This window comes from Ornithodoros turicata, chromosome 1, assembly GCF_037126465.1.
Source record: "Ornithodoros turicata isolate Travis chromosome 1, ASM3712646v1, whole genome shotgun sequence".
NCBI classification, from domain to species: Eukaryota; Metazoa; Arthropoda; class Arachnida; order Ixodida; family Argasidae; genus Ornithodoros; species Ornithodoros turicata.
In genome coordinates, this window is record NC_088201.1 from 94,873,516 (window position 1) to 94,890,369 (window position 16,854).

At 48.3% G+C, this 16,854-nt stretch overlaps 1 protein-coding gene and 1 long non-coding RNA gene across 4 annotated transcripts in view; one reads left to right on the top strand and one right to left on the bottom strand.

Annotated features, from left to right (window-relative positions):
* Positions 1–16,854, top strand: part of LOC135366692 (uncharacterized) — a 120,182-nt gene that overhangs the window by 27,382 nt on the left and 75,946 nt on the right. The gene's annotated exons all lie outside the window — the stretch shown is intronic.
* LOC135366686 (uncharacterized) lies at positions 10,494–11,221 on the bottom strand. Its single transcript, XR_010414266.1, has 2 exons — positions 11,095–11,221; positions 10,494–10,674 (listed from the first exon to the last, which is right to left on the bottom strand). It is a non-coding gene; the product is annotated as an uncharacterized LOC135366686 (long non-coding RNA).

A 16,854-nucleotide genomic window follows, 5' to 3' on the forward strand; every position in this document is an offset into this window, starting at 1 on the left:
TCGTGCAGTGCTCTAGTACGGATGTTGGGTTTTCAACTTCAGAGAGCCGTCCCTTTGTTCTAGATACGGTGATGCTCGTTCCCAAGCAGCACGCCAATATTGGTCCAATATTGGACCCATATGGGTTTCCAAGACTGCCAATATTGGCCCAATGTGGGCTGCCAATATTGGACCAATATGGGTAGTGCAACCAGGCTCCATATTGACAAGCACATTTTGCACCAATATTGCCAATATTTCTGTGATAACACCAACGGGGAGCACGTGTAATAATAAAGCATTATCCTGTATAATAATCACCACTGATAATACTTTTCTCTGATTTTTGCTTTTTTATTTCTGCGGATCTAATTGATCCACGTTGCACGTGATTGCACAAAAAACAGAAGAAAACATGGCATCGCCCAAAACAAAACGAAGAACTACGCCCGCCTTGCTGAAGCACACAAGCAGTCCCACTAAACTGCCAATGCCAAAGATCCCTCAGAAGCCTTCATTGGGATCGCATTATTCTGTGAACTAAAAATTTCCAACCCGCTCCGATACTACAAAGGACCGAAACACTTTCGTGACGGTGACAGACATACGCCAGAGCAATTCACACTGCTTGCAGCAACTTGAAAGCACCTAATTTTACAGAAGAGTCATCCCTTCCTCTCAGACATTGTGTTTTTTACTTGACCTGCCGCAATTCCGTTATCATTACAGCAACCAGCGACATTTTAGCACTATGAAACGTCTGTTCGAGCTGTCGCGCATGCGCATTAGCTGTAGGACGCGTGATTTCGCTCAAACAACCCGCTCGCTCTCAGTCGGCTCGACCGATTGGCATTGGCATCACGAAGGAAGATGGTGGCTATTTCCAGAACGTGGAATGTTCAGTTGTCGAATTCTAGCGAACGTTACGTTGGGATTGCCAAGTACATTGACTGTTTCGAACAATGTGTATCATCTGCGGGAAGTTGTTGGATGTAACGATGTCCTGAATTGGTTATTTCACACGCTTCAACGTTCAATCTTGCCGTGCTGCTTGGGCATTTGTGCAACACGGGTACATACCATTTTCTGTATTTTCAGGCAATATGGGGTGTACGCGGGAAATATGGGGCCCTTATCGCCAGGATTTTCCCAATATTGGCTCAAAGTGGGCAATATGGGGCCCATATTGCCAAGATTTTTCCAATATTGGCTCAAACTGGGCAATATGGGGCCCATATTGCCCATTTTCAGCCAATATAGAGAAAATCTTGGCGAAACGGGTCCCATATTGGACCCGTATCGCCAATGAGCACCCAATATGGGCCCAATATTGTGTGCTGCTTGGGTTGTAGCACAGTTTCTTGAACAGTCTTCCCTCTACTGCAAAACAATGCCTTGCACTCTATGAGTACTGGCTCCCCATCTACAATGACCAATCCATCAGGAGATGCCGCAAGATATGGACACTTCGGATTGACAACTAGACCACAGTCATAAACCTTGCTAAGGCTCAGGCTCTCGGCCAGTTTTGACTTGGTAAATTTCTCTGTTTGTGTTCCATGTCTGACAGGTGGCAGGTGGCTCACATCTTGTGGCTTAGCAAGTGACAATGCTAGACGCATAAAATCTGATACTCTGGTGTAAACTCTTCCAAAATTTGAAGCAGTTTGTCTATATCGTCTCTGTTGCTTCCTTTCTGGAACTAGAGCCTGCCCACGTGTACGCTCTTCCAGTGCTTCACACTCTTTTTGGTTCAAGTCTACAGTTTTGTGGTAAAACATCAGACACTGCATGTCACACTGTGTCTCCAATGAGTTTGTGTGCTGTACATTGGACTCGCTCAAAGGTAATCTTAGAGGGGGAGAGTCATATGCTCTCATTTCAGGGAACAGGCACCGAGAAAACATTGTCTCTTCCCACGTAGCTTTAACAAACAACGAAAGCTCATTTCGTGACACGTCAGGGATGTCGATGCTCAGTGTGGAGGGCAGTACATTCTCACTAATCATAATGTCTTTTACCATCGTAGGACCACATCTGATGGCATTACCCCAAGAACACACTGACCTCCCCAAGCTATCCCAGGGATGTCACTCAAGGATAGGAATGGCATCCCTAGGACGTCCCGAATGGTCCTCAATTTGTCAGAAAAGTGTTAGAATGAGACTCCACATATCATCCTCAGAACTTCCCCAGCAAATCCCCCAAGGGCACTGCTAGTATGGTTTCAGGAGCACAACCGAATACCTTAGTGAATTATTTATTTTGAGAAATGAGGGCACATTTGCAGCACCCAGTCAGCGTGTGTGTGTTTTCTTTACATATATATTTACAACCTCGGTCACCAGCTTCTCATTTGTGGTTTCTTATCTTTATTCGTTCAGCGTATTTCTCATCACGAACAATGAGTAACATAGTTTAAAAAGCAAAAATAGATATACATAAAAGGCTTAGGCCACTAAGACTAGCGAGTCCACTTAGAAAGGCATATGCTGCAGCAGCATTTCCTCTCCAAGACAGAACAGATACAACTAATTGCTTGTCTTCCGAACTACCGCAAACTCGGGAGTCCTCTTCGCATCACAGTCAAAATGAAGGGTGAGGTAACTAAGTTTAACTTGATTTCGCACATAACTAACAACGAAGTGAGAAATTCTTTGGAGTATTAAATCGCTATCAAGGTAATGTCCGTGTTTCTTACTGCTTTGATTTGGAGCATGCATCGTAACTGAAGCTTGGGTTGTGAAACACTATCATTTTTTGTCTCTTCGGAAATAACATGCTCCGTGCATCGTCCCGCCAGGGATCCTTCGCGGACGCTCATGCAACTAGACCGCAGTGACAGGTCTAGCAAACTACATTTTACTGCATGTCAAACCCAGTACATGGACGGATTCCTTTAAAATCTGACAATCTGTATTTGCACCCCTTATCTGTTTTCGTTTTATATTTTTCGTCTGTAATTGTTTTGCAATTTATGCATGAGCACTCCTTCTTTGGTTGCCTTTGGGAATGAGAAATAATCCGGGAACTTGATTATTGTTAGCAGTGGGACTGCGTGTGTTCTTGGGGTAGGTTGGTGCCACTTCTGTAGTGTCTCTGTTGGGGCAACCTGGAGCCCTTGTCTGCAAAAAGAAGCAAAAGTCAATTCATGAATAATTCTGTAACATGACATACTTTTGCAAACCTGCATTTAAAATTTTTCAGTTTTTTGTTTTTTACTGGTTTGACCTTATTGTACATTCATCAGCACTGCGAAGGTAGACAGTGCGTTAGGGGGACGTCAGAAGGTCATGCGAATATGACATCAGTGCAGATCTTTCCGTGGTGGAGTTGCATCACGTTCACCGTAACCTTCTTATGTCACCACTTCAAACGTTGCCTACCTCCACGCTGCAGTTGCTGACCTAATGAGGATAACACAGTTGTCCCGTGCTGCTATGCCGACATTTGAGTTACCTTACAAATTATATGGAGCTACTGAGTTTCACCTTTTCTTCATATGCTTACGCTTTTCCTTTTTTCTTTCTTTTCTGGTAGGACAATTTCTTCGGTGAAGAGAAGTTTTAAAAGAATCAACAATTTTGACACCAACTATTTCTGCTGAATGTTGTCGCACAGAATATAGAGGAAATGTTTCATTACCAATTAGTTCGCTATCACTATTTAGAATTTATGGATAGAAATTTTGTACCTGAAATAATCCTCTAGTAAGTAGCACAATGCTCCAAAATGCTTACAGGAAGCTGGCTTCGCACCAGTTTTGCAGGTGCATTGTCCGTATACGACGGTTCCCGAGGTCTCGCGGAACAGTAGCCGCCGATACACCACCGTTTTCTTCATTTCTGCCTTGCATGAGGCTCCAATGAAGATCCGTGACCCTTTCACAGCTTGCTTCACAGCAAATACATGTCTTCCTTTGAAGAGCGCCAGCGACTTCTCGTTTATACCTATGTTCGGAAACTACAGCGTTTCGAAGTCGATCATAATGCAGTCGAATACGTACCTTTGTAGTCAGCTTGTATCCCCGCTTCTAGCTTCCTGAAGACAAAGTACTCCATCAGAGTTGTCTTGGTGAAGCTTTGCAATGCCACGGGTGAAGCAACAATCGACTGAAACTCGCTGTCATTCGGAACGTCGTCGTCCTGTATGTCGCCTTGGGGCGCCATGTTTTTACTGTTTCCCGAAGCGGTCTCTTGCTCCACATAAGCACGAAGCCTGAAGCACATTTAAAATTTCACAGCAATGCAATCACTACTCACTGACATAACTGCACAGTGTACCCACCTCTCATGCAAGGACTTATGCGTTCCCATAACGCAGAGTCCCTTTCGCGTTAGGTAATCTTTTACTATGATAATTGGCAATGCATCCACTTCTGCTTCGCAAACTGCATCCAGGTGTGCGCTGCTGTATTTGGACGCAAAAATAGATGCGATCGAGCATCGTGCCATCGTGTTGTGTCGCTCAAACAACAAACGTGCCCACAAACACCCACAAACGTTATGAAACCTGCCCAGTACTGCAATGGCACTGCGCAGAAAAGTTTTCCCGAGTCACGTGACGGCGTGACGTTGCGCTGACGTCGATGCACGAGCCTCATTAGGCTCCAGCTTTTGTTTTTTCGACCTTCGTCGACAGTTTCGAAGACTACAATTTGCCCGCACTACCGCCAAAGGAAGCTTTCAAAAGTGACCTGAACGACCAAGAGATCACGGACGAGGACTATCAGTACGCTCTCGATATTTTCGAATTGTTCGAATGTAAGAACCTCGGCGGTTACACGCGTCTCTACGTCAGGCTCGATGCCTGTCAGCTCTGCAACGTCGTGCTGTATTTCAGGAAGATTGCACTAGAGACGGATAGGTTAGATATCCTACGTACCGTGTCCCTCACCAGCTACGCGTGGGGCAGCGCTCTAAAGCTCACCAACGTCAAACTCGAGCTCATGAGCGATCGCGAGATACACGAAACGATCGAGAAGGGAATCAGGGGAGGCATTTGAACAGCTTCCACAGATACTGTCGGGCTAATCACGAGGGGTGCGACGATTACGATCCCCAGCAAGAAAATACTTTTATCCAGTACCTCGACGTGAATAGTTTGTACCCATACGCGATGACTTTCCATCTCCCGACAGGTGGTTTTGAGTGGGTCGATCCTTCGAGGTGGAGCGAGATCGATTTTCTCAACATTCCTCACGATTCGGAAGGGGGTTACGTGTACGTGGTAGACTTGTCGTATCCCGAAGAACTGCACACGCTCACCAGGGATTTTCCCTTGGCACCCGAACACAGGTGCGTGGACGAGAACGAACGCTCCCCCTACCACCGACACTTGAAAAACGCGTTGGTGCTGCATGCCCCTCCCACAAAGAAACTCTTGCTGACGTGCTATGACAAAGAACGCTACGTCGTTCATTATGCATTGCTCGCTCTGTACGTGAGGTTGGGCATGACAATAAAACGTGTTCACAGCATCCTCTCGTTTCGCCAAGACAACTTTTTGCGAACCTTCGTGCAGAGAAACGTCGCGTTGAGGAATGCCGCGACCACGAAATTTGAGCGACTTCTGGACAAAACCATGTCGAACAGTACGTTCGGTAAGTCGATACAAAATGTGAGACGTATGAAGAGGTACGCTATAGCCTACGACAAAGAAAGTGCACTCCGAGAAGCTAGCTCCGTCGACAGTCAGCATTTTCTCATTCTGAGTGACAAGTGCATCTTGTACGAAATGAAACAGCGTCGCATCAAATGCACGCACCCCCTTTACGTGGGCTTTGCCATTCTAGAGATATCCAAAGTCCGAATGTACAGCTTCATCTACGAGTCGCTCTTTTCTCGCTTGACGTGCCCAGTGCAATTGATCTATAGCGATACGGACAGCATAATTTTTTCTCTCACGTGTGAAAGCCTGGAAGAGCAGCTGATGAAAATTGTGGACGACTTAGATCTGTCCTCCTATCCAGTGGACCACCACTTTTAAACGACGAGCACGCGAATCAGATGGGGTACTTCAAAGACGAGATGGGAGGCGGAGTTATTCAGGAAGTCGTAGCCATCCGAGCCAAAATGTACAGCATTCTCTTGGCTGGGACACACAAACAGATCGCGAGAGCAAAAGGAGTTAAGAAAGACGTGGTGAAACATTTATTGCACGAAGTGTACCGAGATTCTCTGTTTGATGAAAAGACGGTCTCTCAGAAGCAGTGCACCATCCAGAGTATAAAGCAAACAATGTACATGATTTCGAGACTCAAGAAGAGCTACAACGACAAGAGCTATCTCGTGGATGCCGTACACTCCTTCCCTTACGGAAGCTGCGAATACGGTAAGCTTTCCTAGTGTTTTGACGCGTATAGGATTACGATTGTGCTCTCTCTTTGTGTAGCATCGGAAAACCCGGAAGAGAGCCCGAGAGCGTCGTCATCAGGCATCGTGCGACCGTGGAACAAAGAGCAAGTCCTTCGTGCACGTGCATATAATTGAGAATAAAAGTTCTAGTCGAGATTTGCTTCTCTCGCTCTGTCTCTTTCTCTCGCAGACATGAGAAGCGCGGGTCATCGTGGCAGTGTGGTAGCGGAATGGGTGTACGAAAAGAATGACCATTCCGTCATCGTGCTGGTACTGTGACCCGCGCAATGACGATGCTGCGATGAAGATTCCCCATACCTTTTCTGACCCACCTGATCTCCTCGTAATGTTCTGTTCGTGAGATTAGGCAAGACAGGGAGGGTGCAGGCATCTATCGACCAGCTCTTTTGTACGTATTCAATAAAGATGTTTCAGTGAAAGAAAACACAGAGTCTCGTCAAAGTTATTCGGACTGTTTAATGCGTTGCATGTCGATAACCAAACGGTATTTCAATAAGTCGGTGACAAAGTTCGCGATGTAGACTGCTTGCAAATGTCGCTGCTTCCGCAGGGCGTACTTAATATGAGCAATGGCACGAGCGAGAAGGTCCACGATGTCTGCAGCGATGTAGTTGAATTCTGCGTTGGCCAAGCTCACAAATTCGCTCATCAGTCCCAGGGGTCCGTCCGGAAGCGTTATACAGACGTTCTTGTAACGGGCGTAGATCCTCCTATATACTACTATACGGTACTCCTATAATTGCCAAAGTCTACCATCTACCGTCTATCACGTAGCGAAAAGCAGTGATGACGAGCTCGTTGCGCGGAGTTTCGTTGTTGAAACATTCCTTCTCCACTTCTTCCCAAGAAGCGTGGGTGCGGGAACAATCTTCACGTATTGGTGATGCGAGCGCAGTGCGCGCTGCCTTTATACAAATAAGGACGCGCAAAGAAACGAGAGCGAAACCGAAACGGAGAAGCCACCCGTCGCGGCTAGGAGCGCGCGCGCAGCGGGAGGAGCAGAGAGCGAAACCGAAACCGCCCGCGAGCGGTGCAGAGGGCGCTAGGAGCGCACGCGCATGCGTAGCTGCCGTGGCGCGGCGCCCCAGTCACTTGCTCGCTGGCTGTCGTGGAGAGCAGACGTGCGCTCGGTTGCTCCGCAGTCCCCGCGCCCGCTCAGTTTCCGCCTGGCTCTCGGATGGAGTAGTCGCACCGTCACCGCGAGGGAAAAGGTGAGTGATTTGCCGATGTTTGCGCGTTGTTTTACCGCGCTCTTTTTCTCGCATGTTTGCCATAGCGGATATTCCCCGTATGCGCATGTTTAGCGGTGACCAATGAGTCATTTGCCGATGTTTGCGCGTTGTTTGACCGTGCTTGTGTTAAGCCTTTTCTCGCATGTTTGCCGTGCCCCGTACCCGCATGTTTAGACTTGTTTAGCGGTGAGCAAGCCCTTTGTTTGTGTTGTCGCATGTTTAGCGATGTGTACCTAGTGGTTCCTGCCTTGTGTTAGCTGCGTAGTGCTGTGACGCTGTGGTTAGGCCTAACCGGTCGCCCCCTAAGCTTTTCCCCCGATGTGTACTGTTTTCTCTGTGCTGTATAGCAGTAGCGGTTAGACCTTTTCTCTCGCATGCCTACACTTGTTTAGCAGTGTTGCCATTTTTACCTGCCGCTAGTATCTTGATCTCTGTCTTTCTCGCATAGAGCTATGATGGTGGCGCCATCTGGTGTGATGCCTTGCAACTAAGTGGCCACCTGTCATCGATCTCTGCAATTGCTGGGTGCCAACTACCAACATGGCAGGCGCTGGTCACTCGGGCATTCCAGAGCGGTTTCTTCGCCACGGCGTCGTTGATTTTCGAATAAATTGTTTCTCTCCACTCTATTTCTATCTATTTTTCTTCTTTTTTTTTCTTTTTTATGAACACAGGTTGCCGCCAACTCACAGCTTGGTCTGGACAAGAGATAGATGCTCCCCAATTAGTGTAATGACTCCCTGGATGGTGCTGATTAATGTGAGGGGTCCCAATTAGCTCTAATTGCTAATTAAATCGTGTTTAGATGAAGTTGTGAGTTGGCGGCAGTCTGCGTCCAGTTCATACTACTAACACTTCTGAGCACTCGACGCGTGACAACCATTGCGTAACCAGTAAGTGTCCAGAGCTTCGAGGCAACTGAAAGCAATTAACTCACAACAATCTTACCTTGTCATTGATCGTTAGAAGAACAAGATCAGAAGACCACCATACAACACACACGGCGAATGCAGCATCATTTTTACAAGGCGTTTAGAATCCACTTTACTCAGAAAGATATACACGTTTGATGGCCGCTGTAATTGGCTCTCCTGGGACTACCACAGTTGGGGGGAAGTTTCCCTCTTTCTGGAAATGTTGAGGAAGGACTTGTAATGTTTGTCTTTCTGCCTTTCTAGAAACGAGAGATTTAGCGGCGGTTTTTCTTTGTATGTACACGTGTAAGTTCTACCTGTCATTGCTGGATAGGTTGCTAACCCATTTTATATTATCCTTTGAGCACAAAAAAAACCCCTAGTTTAGTCTTATAGGTATACTTTTAGGGTATATGTCTCAGTAGGGTTTTAGAGTTTGGTCAGAGTCTAGTATCGTCACCGAGGTAATGAAAAATTACATACTTCTTACGGACACAACACAAATTTTGCCAGCTCCTAATAATTCGCTCCAACCTTTCATTATTCACAATGTGTACAGGACGCGGTACACCAATGAACGCAATAACCTGTCCAGGCAAACTGTATATGACACACGAGCAAGTACGGAAGCAACTACTTCAGCTAGTGGGAAAAAGGGAACGATGCGAAAAAAGGCAGCAATATATGCTTGACCTCACTTCCTCACCACACGTTTCCTTTGTCTGGCTCTCAAGCTGCCGCATTTTTGACCGCCTCAAGGAGGATCTTTGCGGCAATAACTTCGCATCCGATGAAAGTGTGACAAAAGCGGCGTATGAACGGCTGCCTACTCGCCCAAAATAATTCTTCTCTGCTTGAATACAAGTGCTCCCCAAAAGTGTGGAATAGTTGCAGTGCAACCAAAGAACGATTTCAGAAGTGTAATACAACCGTATTATTTCTTATCAGCAATTGTTACAGAAGTGCACGCGATAGAATTGTATGTTACCGTAAAGCAACTAATGCTCACGACATCGCTCGTATTGCTGGTAGCACAATATTTATCAAGCCTATTAGCAGAAAATGGATGCCTCTTTGGGCCTCTTTTAGTGCCTAAAACGAGCAAACTTTTTAGTGCCCTAAAACCCGCTGTCTAATTACGAGGGGTGTTCAAGTCAAACCGGGACTTTTCATTTTTCGCAAAAGTAAAATGAACTTACAGGCGTGGAATTAGATTTATTTTTCAATGTAATCTCCAGCTAAACTAATACACTTGTCCCAGCGTTTCACGGGGGCTTGGATGCCAGCAGCGTAGAAATCCTTACCGGCGCGTAGCAGCCATGATCGGACCGCATTCTTGACCTCGTCGTCGCAGTTGAAGTGGCGGCCCCCAAGGAACGCCTTCAGTGGCCCGAGGAGATGGAAATCGCTGGGGGCGAGGTCTGGACTGTAAGGGGGATGTAAGGGGGATAACTCCCAGCAAAGTTCCTGTAAGGTGCGTGTTGTGAGGTGCGCGGTACACGGGCGTGCATTGTCCTGTATAGGAGGAGGACTCCTTTGGTGATGCGACCCGGCCGCTTTTGCTTCAGCGCCTTATGCACATTCCTGAGGACATGGCAGTACATGCAGTAGTGTACAATACGAGAGATGGTCCTCATAATCACGTAACATAAATATCAATAGTCTCAACAATATTCTACCATCTTGTGCGCACACATCTGCAGTCTACAGCCGCCACTAAGGAATGAGAATATACGTCCCGGCGAGGTGTATCTCTACGCAAGTAGTAGGTACTGGACTCTCACAGTGCACAACGCCCAACTGGCCTGAACACGATTTAATTAGCAATTAGAGCTAATTGGGACCCCCCACATTAATCAGCACCCTCCAGGGAGCCACCACACTAATTGGGGAAAGTCTAACTCGTGTCCAGACCAGCTGAGCGTTGTGCACTATGAGAGTCCATAAAAAAAGAAAAATAATAGGCAGAAAATAAAATAAAAAGACAGAAATAGAGTGGAGAGAAACAATTTATTCGAAAATCAACGATGCCGCGGCGAAGAAGCCGCTCCGCAACACCCGAGTGACCAGCGCCCGCCATGTTGGTAGTTTGCACCCAGCAGTTGCAGAGATCGACGACAGGTGGCCACTTAGTTGCAAGGCATCGCACCAGATGGCGCCACCATCATAGCTCTAGAGGAGAAAGACAGATAACAAGATACCAGCAGCAGGTAAAAATGGCAGCACTGCTAAACAAGTCTAGGCATGCGAGAGAAAAGGTCTAACCGCTACTGCTAAACAGAAAACAGTACACATCGGGAAAAAAGGCTTACGGGGGGACGATCGCTTAGGCCTAACCACAACACTACGCAGCTAACACAAGGCGGGAACCACACATCGCTAAACATGCGTCAACAGGCTTGGACACCGCAAAACAAGTCTAAACATGCGAGAAAAGGCTTACGGGGGGACGATCGGTTAGGCCTAACCTCAACACTATGCAGCTAACACAAGGCGGGAACCACACATCGCTAAACATGCGAGCTTAGCACGAGCGCGGTCACCGCTAAACACGGCAAACATACGAGAAAAGGAGCGCGTCAAATCACTCACCTTTTCCCCCGCGGCAACTTCCAGGCAGAAACTGAGCGAGCGCGGAGAACACACGTCTGCTCTCTACGAGAGCCAGCCAGAAACTGAGCGAGCGCGCGGAGCGCACGTCCGTCTTCCGCGACAGCCCGAGAGAAACTGACTGAGGCGACGCGCAGCGGCAGCTATGGATGCGCGCGCGCTCTTTGCTCCACCCGTCCGCGCATGCGCGCGCGCGCAGCTCCCTCTGCGCCCGCAGCGGGTGTTTTCGGTTTCAGCTCTCCGCTGCGCGCGCGCGCGTTTATCTCTATAAAGGCAGCGCGCACCGGGCTCGCGTCATCACTACGTGAAGATGTTCAGCTACCACTCACTACAAAATTGTTCCCGCACCCACGCTTCTTGGGAAGAAGTCGAGAAGGAATGTTTCAAGAGCGAAAGTCCCCGCAACGAGCTCGTCATCACTGCTTTTCGCTACGTGATAGATATGGTAGGCTTTGGCAATATAGGAGAGATCTCGCCGGGGCCGCTGCAGGAGATCGTGCGTTGGATCTACGCCCGTTACAAGAACGTCTGCATAACGGTTCCAGACGGACCCCTGGGACTGATGAGCGAATTTGTGAGCTTGTCCAACGCAGAATTCAACTACATCGCTGCAGACATCGTAGACCTTCTCGCTCGTGCCATCGCTCATATTAAGCACGCCCTGCGGAAGCAGCGACATTTGCAAGCAGTCTACATTGCCAACTTTGTCATTGATTTATTGAAATACCAATTGGTTATTGACATGCAACGCATTAAACAGTCCGAATAACTTCGACGAGACTCTGTGTGTTCTTTCACTGAAACATCTTTATTGAATACAAACAAAAGAGTTGGTCAATAGATGCCTGCACCCTCCCTCCCTTGTCTGATCATCTCGTAATGCTGCGTTCGTGAGGTCAGACGTGCCAGAAAAGGGGAATCTTCATCGCAACGTCGTCATTGCGCGGGTCACTGCACCAGCACGATGACGGAATGGTCATTCTTTTCGTACACCCATTCCGCTACCACACTGCCACGATGACCCGTACTTCTCCTGTCTGAGAGAGAGAGAGAGAGAGAAGCATGTCTCGACTAGAACTTTTATTCTCGATTACATGCGCGTGCAGCTCTTTGTTCCACAGTTACTCGATGCCTGACGTCGACGGTCTCGGGCCCTCTTCCGGGTTTTCCGGTGCTGCACAAAGAGGGAGTACTATCGTAATGCGATACGCGTCAAAACACCCGTAAAGCTTACCGTATTCGCAGCTCCCATAAGGGAAGGAGTGTACGGCATCCACGAGATAGCGTTTGTCGTCGTAGGGGACCAAGCTCTTCTTGAGTCTCGAAATGGTGTACATCGTTTGCTTTATACTCTGGATGGTGCACTGCTTCTGAGAGACCATCTTTTCATTGAACAGAGAATCTCGTTACACTTCGTGCAATAAGTGTTTCCTCACCACGTCTTTCTTAACTCCTTTCGCTCTCGCGATCTGTTTGTGTGACCCAGCCAAGAGAATGCTGTACATTTTCGCTCGGATGGCTACGACTTCCTGAATAACACCACCCCCCGTCTCGTCTTTGAAGTACCCCATCTGGTTCGCGTGCTCGTCGTTGAAAAGCGGGTGGTCCGGTGGATAGGAGGACAGATCTAAGTCGTCCACAATTTTCATCAGCTGCTCTTCCAGGCTTTCACACGTGAGAGAAAAAATTATGCTGTCCGTATCACTATAGATCAATTGCACTGGACACGACAAGCGAGAAAAGAGCGACTCGTAGACGAAGCTGTACATTCGGACTTTGGATATTTCTATAATGGCAAAGCCCACGTAAAGGGGGTGCGTGCATTTGATGCGGCGCTGTTTCATCTCGTACAAGATGCACTTGTCACTGAGAATGAGAAAATGCTGACTGTCGACGGAGCTAGCCTTTCGTAGTGCACTTTCTTTGTCGTAGGCTATTGCGTACCTTTTCATGCGTCTCACATTTTGTATCGACTTACCGAACGTGCTGTTCGACATGGTTTTGTACAGAAGTCTCTCGAATTTCGTGCTCGCGGCATTCCTCAACGCGACGTTTCTCTGCACGAAGGTTCGCAAAAAGTCGTCTTGGCGGAACGAGAGGATGCTGTGAACACGTTTTATTTTCATGCCCAACCTCACGTACAGAGCGAGCAATGCATAATGAATGACGTAGCGTTCTTTGTCATAGCACGTCAGCAAGAGTTTCTTTGTGGGAGGGGCGTTCAGCGCCAACGCATCTTTCAGGTGTCGCTGGTAGGGGGACAGTTCGTTCTCGTCCACGCACCTGTGTTCGGGTGCCAGGGGAAAATCCCTGGTGAGCGCGTGTAGTTCTTCGGGATACAACAAGTCTACCACATACACGTAACCCACATACGAATCGTGAGGAATGTTGAGAAAATCAATCTCGCTCCACCGCGAAGGATCGACCCACTCAAAACCACCTGTTGGGAGATGGAAAGTCATCGCGTACGGGTACAAACTATTCACGTCGAGGTACTGGATAAAAGTCTTTTCTTGCTGGGGATCGTAATCGTCGCACCCCTCGTGATTAGCCCGACAGTATCTGTGGAAGCTGTTACAAATGCCTCCCCTGATTCCCTTCTCGATCGTTTCGTACATCTCGCGATCGCTCATGAGCTCGAGTTTGACTTTGGTGAGCTTCAGAGCGCTGCCCCACGCGTAGCTGGCGAGGGACACGGTGCGTAGGATATCCATCCCATCCGTCTCTAGCGCGATCTTCCTGAAATACAGCACGACGTCGCAGAGCTGACAGGCGTCGAGCGTGACGTAGAGACGCGTGTAACCACCGAGGTTCTTACATTCGAACAATTCGAAAATCTCTAGGGCGTACTGATAGTCCTCGTCCGTGATCTCTTGGTCGTTCAGGTCACTTTCGAAAGCTTCCTTTGGCGGTAGTGCGGGCAAATTGTACGCTTCGAAACTGTCGACGAAGGTGTACGGGTAAATGCCCTTCCTGAGGAGGCGCCGGAAACGGTCACCATACATTTGGCGGGTACAATGAAACGCGCTCTCGCCACCGCTGGCGAGCAGGGTTTTCACCAGGTTCGACAAGGACTGGTTGAAAAACTGCGTGGTATCGCGGAAATGGAGATCGCCAATGTTGAACCCTCTTATCTTTTCCGTACTCGAAGCTAAGATCCACGGCTCGCCCAGATTTAGAACGTGCATGTGGCGGAGAAGGGAGCTCAAATCGTATTGCAGGTTATGCACGCACACGACGAGTTCTTTGGTATTACGACACGTAAGGTTACATGTATCACACAGCGTCGCGACAAAATTCGAAGAACCGGGCTCTACGAAGCGGGTGTGGTCGTGATGCGACACCTTTCGCGTTTGTCGGTTAAATTCGATTCCACAAAATTCGCAGTGCGTAGCGCTCGCGTGCCGAAAGTGGTCTTCCATACTCATGACCAACGGTGAGGGACAACGGTTCAACCTATCGATTTGATCGCTAAATCGCTTGAGCGAGAGCAAGCATTTCTCTGCCGCGTTGGGTCCCAAATAGCCATCTAGGCCTAGTATTTTTCCGTCCCAACTTCTCACTACAACGATGCAGTACGAGCTCATCCTGTGCACACTCACAGCGTCCTTAACGAGTGCGTCCTTTTCCAAGACGCTCTCCGTGTCCAACACCGCGAAATAGGGATAGGGATGCATGTACTGTATCTTGTTGAAGAAGACACAGTCCCCGCTTTTGGCATTTCGAGAACGCGCGACACAGACGTTCGTGTTGCTGCAATGCCTCTCTCGTCCCGTAACCGGACGTGCATTTCTCGCAATAAAAGTAGTCACTTCATCCCATGAAAGTGCTAAATTTTCTGATTCCATAGAAATGCTCTCTAACCTCGAGCAAGTGGACTTTATCTTTATAGAGCGTGCAGGGAACCCGTCCTGTTGTTATCGAACTCGTCTGCTCGTCGAACACGTAGATGTACACGGAGATTTTGTTTTTTCTCTCCCACAGGGAAATGTCTTCGTAAGTGACTGGGAAGCAGGGCGGCCAGTACGTTACGCGCGTCTCCGGATTCGAAGGATTCATGTATTTGCGGTATCTAGCATAATCGTTTGGGTTATTCCTCAACGGATGCAAGAGTGCCAGCACGCTATACTTGAAACACTCGTTTTCGTGATTCGGCGGAAGTTTGACGTTTGTGAGAGTCTTTCGTTTTCTTTTTAGCAGCTCGGGAAGCTCGATCGTGCACCCAATCCGCTTCGGTTTTAAGCGCGTTAGTTTTAAGTCGACACATTGCACGTCGTTCGAGGTGAAACCAGACCCTTCTGTCGCATAGTTTTCTACGCGTTGCGAGGACTCTGCGATGGCAGCATTTATCGCGCCTTCGATTTCTTGGCGGTTGTGCACCACTCTCAAGTGAAGGTTCACGTGGAGGAGATGAGAAGTCAACCCGTCGGCTCCGTCCTTAATCATGAGCACCTCCGAGCACAGACAAAATTTGAAAGGCATGGGATAAGCTTCGAGGACGCGCGTGATTACTGGAGCTATGCTCGGTAGATAAAGTCGCAAATCGTCGACGTTGTCGTCGTGTGGGGAACAGAGAAGCGTGTACCTAGTAGCCGTTCCGTCAAATGCCTCATCTGTGACAAAAAAAGGAAGGAATCGTCTCTCCGTGACGGAGGGATGATTCTCTACGACGTGTTCTCGCAATTCAACGATTCTACGTCCCTGGACAGGCTCAGCTTCGTTTTGAAATTCTGGGCTTGCATCTGGTGATTCATCTCGAACCCTACCAGACAGAGGAATGAAATCTGCATACGACTGATCCCCTTCCCACATGAGCAATTCGTCTGCATTGTCATGTCCACCTAGGGGTTCGTCGTCGTCCGTTTCAGGTATTACGAAAGGCGGACTACTGACTCTGTCGTCGTCGTCGTCGTCATCTGAAAGGACGACTGGGCTATTACCGAGATTCTCTATTCTAGCTTCGTGCTCTCTTTCTACGGCCACGAGCATGGCGTCGATGGGGTCGTACTGACATACGAGACAGCGTGGCACTGCGGTCAAACAAAATCAGTACGAGATTTCCTCTCACGAAACAATGCTCACTTTTCCCTTCAGTTGAGGAACGCTTGAGATTGATGATGATGATGATGACAGAGGATGGGGTGAGTCCCTGTGTGTGTTCAGTGTCATGCGGTGACAGCGGCTATTTGTTCCTGAAAAAACAATGCTATACATAGAATACACTCTCACAGCAGAGACGGTCGACTTACATTTTGGTCCACGAAACGCCTCGTGTCGTGGATGGGTGCCCCTCGTGGGCTTTCGATCAATCGTCGTAGAACCAGCGCACCTTTTATAGTCGCTACACCGCTCTCCTGCTCCTCGCATTGCAACGGTGTCGTCTGTACTTTGATCACCCCGCCTTCCGTCTTTCGCGCCTTTTTGCGATGTCGCATATGACAATGATGTCATCGACGTTGAATAAAACATTACACTATTTTCTAGCTAACACTCTGGGCCGACTTGTATACGACGACGAGAAGACCCAGAGTGGGATTCGAACCCAGGATCCTTCTACACTGGGCGCGACACACTAACCACTAGTCTAATTCGTACTGCGTGACGTTTTTCGTATTGCGGGGTTCGTGTCTACACACGTCACAACATGTTCAAACACGTCCAAACATGTTCAGACACGTTCAATGACGTCATAGAGAGGAAGAGAGAGGAACGAGTGTGTCCAGGGGCGACTTCGCCGCCCGT